This window comes from Dama dama, chromosome 30 (assembly GCF_033118175.1).
Source record: "Dama dama isolate Ldn47 chromosome 30, ASM3311817v1, whole genome shotgun sequence".
NCBI lineage: Eukaryota > Metazoa > Chordata > Mammalia > Artiodactyla > Cervidae > Dama > Dama dama.
The window spans coordinates 53,936,655-53,942,094 of NC_083710.1; the positions used below are offsets into that span (position 1 = coordinate 53,936,655).

The 5,440-nt window shown below is 40.2% G+C and overlaps 1 pseudogene; it reads left to right on the top strand.

Annotated features, from left to right (window-relative positions):
* Window positions 1-4,021: 4,021 nt before the first annotated feature.
* Window positions 4,022-5,080, top strand: LOC133049114 (large ribosomal subunit protein eL6-like; annotated as a pseudogene).
* Window positions 5,081-5,440: the final 360 nt, after the last annotated feature.

Below are 5,440 nucleotides of genomic sequence, written 5' to 3' on the forward strand. Positions count from 1 at the left end.
ACTCAAAAGGAGCACAACCCCCTAAAGAAATACTAATTCCTTGGATAAGCTGCTTCTGCAGAGTCGAGAAGTAAGAGCAGCTGTGAATATTGGCTTCAATACAGTGTGGTAAGTTAGTGATGGTCTGCTGCTCTTCGTGGAAACCATTCACAACTCCACTTTTTTAGATCTGTAATAGGGATTGTTTATCCATTGTGGTTTTCCATTGATTTCTCTTTCACATAAAGGGAAATAAGCCTTGGTCTAAGTGTAAACCCTTCTCGACTGCATAACAATATAAGGAGATGAATCTTACTTTTTCATTATTTTTTAAAACTGCACTCATTTACCCTCTTGTGATAATGAGACAGAAAGAAAAACTGATATAAAAGGGTTGATTTATCAATACATGATGCTTGAAATTTACATGTTAAATGCAATTCTGACTAAAAAAATCACTCTCGTGAGCCAGCCATAATGTCTAAATATCTACTATTAGTATTCATTCCTTTCATTTTACAATGTGCTATGTTAAACTATCCAAATTTTAACATGAACCAAATTACTCAAATTCTGAACAAGTTATATTTTTCACACTATAATCTCTGAATGCCCAGAGATTTATCGGACTGTGATAAAGGAATACATATATGAAGCTTAGACTTGATCATGGGAGATCTTCATGGGCCCACATTTCTTTCGAAGTGTCTCTGAAGATGGCACCAGAACAAGTTTATCTCCAGTGTTGCAAGGTAAGAGGTTAAGAACCTGCTTAAAAGCACACAATCTAGTAAGTAAAATCTAGTAAGTGGGAGAGCTGAGAGTTGAGCCAAATCTAATTTTAAAACATTAGTCTTTATCCTATATTGTGTTGCTTAGGGGAGTAGAACTGAGAAGCTTAACCTTCTTAGGTAACATGACAACAATCCCGGGAATTATGTATAGCATGTCTTTTTCCTAAATGCTAGTTTTTCCAGACTATGAAAATGTTAATCAGTGTTCTGTGAAAACCGTTGGCCAGACAAAGACTGATCTAAGAATTTTGTTTTCTATATCTTGAGACTCATGTATTAAGGTTAAAAGGAAAGTGGTAATGATAGTTTTCATTTAATAGTACTTGTATAAGTTTCCCATGGTTGCTATGACAGATGACCACAGACTGTGTGACTTAAAACAACAGAAATGCATTTTCTTAGTTCTGGAGACAGAAGTCCAAAATCAAGGTGTCAGCAGCACCATGCTTCTGAAGGCTCTAGGGGGGAATCCTTTCCTTGGCTCTCCCAGCTTCTGGTGTCTGTTGGCATTCCTTGGCTTGTAGCCACATCTCTGCTCTGTCTCAAGATAACCTTATCCTCTTGTCTGAATTATCTATTTCTGCCCTTCTCTAACAAGGATATTTGTCATGGCATTTAGGGAACCGCCCAGACAATTCAGGGTAATCTCCTTATCTCAAGAGTCTTAATTAAATTGCATCTACAAGGATCCTCTTATCATTTAAGTTACTATTTACAACTTCCAAGGATTGATACTTAATGTCTTTGTGTCATTATTATTAAACCCACTGTATTTGGGCTTCCCTGATGGCTCAGGCAGTAAAGAATCTACCTGCAATGCAGGAGATCTGGGTTCAATCCCTGGGTTGGGAAGATCTCCTGGAGAAGGGCATTCTCCAGTATTCTTGCCTAGAGAATCCCATGGACAGAGGAGCCTGGCGGGCTACTGTCCATGGGATCTCAAAGTGGAATCTCTTTTTTACTCACATACAGGAGTAGAGTTAGATTATTGGTCTATCTTTGAAGCAAAAGTTGCTCAGTCATGTCTGAGTCTTTGTGACCCAATGGACAGTAGCCCACCTGACCCTTCTGTCCCTGGAATTCTCCAGGCAAGAATACTGGAGAATTCCCTTCTCCAGGGGATCTTCCCAACCCAGGGATCAAACCCAGGTCTCCCACATTGCAGGTGGATTCTTTACCAACTGAGTTACCAGGAAAGCCACAGTCTAGCTTTGCTTCTTCAGAAAAGAATGAACAAGATACTACTCTTTCCTCCGCATATTCCTACCACACTCCCCATTCCCTAGTGTGCCCCACCCCACTTTCATCTCTTGCTAAATTGGATCATGTTCAGAGGGAACCGCTCCTGGAGTAAGTGAGTCACAGGTTGTCAGTAACACTGCCATTAGACTCGGGTTCCTAGGGCCCCTGCCATGGTCCTACAATTTGGAGGCCTCACTGTTGCTTCACCTCCTCTCCACAAGGCAGCAAGCTCATCATCAAGGAGAAGCACCTATGAAGAGCTCACTTCCTCCTCTTCACATTCTAGACCACATTCTAGGCATCTGAAATCCTGACATTTCCTGCCCAAAGAAAACCCGTCTTTCCTTCTGAAGATGAACTGCTCTGCCAGTATTGACACCTCTAGTCCTGAGAAATGCCCAAGATGAAGCTAATGAAGGTGTGAATTCTTTTGGATGAAGAGGCTGGACATCTATACACATGCATTCCAAGCCAGAGTCAGGTGTGGGAAGTGAAGGTGAGAGTCTATGGGTTTAGAGCTTCTACTCATTCATTGACCCAAGGCCTATAAACAACATCAGAGGTGGATCTTGCAGTGAGGATGTAGACTGATGCAAGGCCAGGCATAGTCATGAGCCACCCTTTGGCTTCTTCATGACATGGTAAGAGACAAGAAAATAACCGATAATTGTGAATAGCCAGATCACTATTCTGCTGATTTAACTTCCACTAAATGCTAAAAATACATAATGCCTGGCTCAGTATGTTAATGGCTTTAATAATGTCTATATTTTTTGACTATAATTTCTCTTCCTGGAATTTTGTCCTTGAAAATGTTTCCAAATACAGAAAAATCTTCATATACAAATTTTCCTTCCTTAATATTTTTAAAATATTATAAAAAGGGAAACATCCCAAATGCCCAGTAACAGACATGTCTACATAAACTGTGGTATATTAAAATCAACATAATGGAGCTTATAAAAATAATGTTTACAAATTGTTTTAATAACATAGAAAATCTTTATAATTTTGAGTAAAAATAAAAAGAAGATATAAAATTATAACCACAAAATGGTCTCAATTATGTAAAAAATAATTCCAGAAAAAAACGACTTCAAGGAAATAACCAAAATGTTAACTACCCACAGAAAGCAGGATCCTGGATTATTTTTATTATATTTTATAATTATAAAAGTTGTCCAAAGCAACATATGTTACTTTTACAACCAGATTTTTTTAAGCAATATTAAAAGCGGATTTCTTTTAAAAGCGGAGACTACTTACACATAGTGTTCATTAGTTCCTTCCCCAAACCACACTAGAGAACAGTACAGAGAGGTGTTTTGTTTTGTTTTGTTTTGTTTCCCCAAGGATATAAATCCACAAAGAAAAAGAGAACAAGAAAGAAGACAATAGCAAAACCACTTTGGAAACTAGAAAGGTATTGACACAGAGCTGAGAAAAGTAACCCACCACCAGTAGCAGGAAAAAGCCAGGATGATCTGCAGAAAAGCTCAGGAATTGAAGTACCTTGTTATGTGAGACGGGCTATAGAAACAAGAGAATAAATTGAAAATCTGCACAATATGCATTTAAAAGCCCTGGGGTCTTTCCCACCCTAACAGAAGAGAGAGGTTTATTCTCTAAAAAGAGTGAACTAGAGAGATTCTGAGCTCAACACAAAAGCAGAGTTGAGGTCCAGTGTATTATGTTGAAAATATGGGCATTAAGTGAACAGTGAGCACCCTGCTCACTTTTCAAATGGGAAAATGACCAAACTGAGAGAAGAGGTGGTGTGGGGTCTGTCAATAAAGAAGCCATTCATTGATAAACCCTTCCCATTTATGCATAGTGACTGACCGACCTTTTATTGCCTCGTTCTTAAAAATGAGTGGAAGTCAAGAATCATTAGTCATTTGAGGAAAGTTTTCAATGTGAAAGAGATAAGACAAACAAAAAGTAAAAATAATAATAGTAATTAAAAAAGGGACCTTAGTTCTCCTTCCCATCTTGCAAGGTAAGAATGGCAGTATCTCTTTGCAGGACTAGGTTTCAAGATCCCAGTCCTTCGCCATCCTAGCTGACAGGGTATCAAGTCGACATCTGCAGGGGTCAGGCACGCTCGGGGCGTACTGAGAGGCCTCCCGGACGCTTCATTTCTCTCTCTTGGGTTTACGATGGCGGGTGAAAAGGCTGAGAAGCCAGATACTAAGGAGAAAAAACCTGAAGCCAAGAAGGCTGATGCTGTCAACAAGGCTAAAAAGGTGAAAGTGGTGAAGAAAGTTAAGAAGGGTAAGCCCCACTGCAGCCGAAACCCTGTCCTGGTCAGAGGAATTGGCAGATATTCCCGATCAACCATGTTCTCCAGAAAGGCCCTGTACAAGAGAAAGTATTCAGCAGCTAAATCCAAGGTCGAAAAGAAAAAGAAGGTTCGGGTTCTTGCTACTGTCACAAAACCAGTTGGTGGCGACAAGAATGGTGGTACCCGGGTGGTCAAACTTCGCAAAATGCCTAGGTATTACCCTACTGAAGACGTGCCTCGGAAACTGTTGAGTCACGGCAAGAAACCCTTCAGTAAGCAGGAGGAAGCTGCGCACCAGCATCACTCCTGGGACCGTTCTATCAGCCTCAGGGGGCGCCACAGAGGCAAGAGGGTCGTTTTCCTGAAGCAGCTGGGCAGTGGCTTGCTACTTGTGACTGGGCCTCTATCCCTCAGTCGAGTTCCTCTGCGCAGAACACACCAGAAATTTGTCATTGCCACCTCCACCAAAATCGATATCAGTGGTGTGAAAATACCAGAACATCTCACTGACACTTACCTCAAAAAGAAGAAGCTGCGTAAGCCGAGACACCAAGAGGGTGAGATCTTCGACACAGAGAGAGAGAAATACCAGATCACAGAGCAGCGCAAGGTTGATCAGAAAGCTGTGGACTCACAAATTCTGCGAAGAATCAAAGCTGTCCCTCAGCTCCAGGGCTACCTCCGCTCTGTGTTTGCTCTCACAAATGGAATTTACCCTCACAAAGTAGTATTCTGAACTTCTTGCAAAGAACCTAATTAAATAACTTGTCCATTAAAAAAAAAAAAAGTAATAATAACTCAGGACAAACAAAAATATTGCACTAAGCAGAGATGAACTTTGAGTAACTATAATTGGAGTTGTCAGGGAGGTATGATAGTACTGTACTCAATCCACAAAGTAAAACACAATTTTATACATCTAAGAATCCTGGGAGAGAAAAAAGAAAATCTTCAAACTTAAGAAATAATATGATGGCAAAATGAAGATCTCAAAAACATTTTGGAAGCAGAGTTAACCACTGCAGGGTGAGAGGTACGACTCTCAAACCTGAGTTTCCAGTATTTTCTCTTCCTGCCTTCCATCAATGTCTGCTTCCAATATATTTTCTTGGATGGTGACTATGGTTTAAAGACTTCAGCT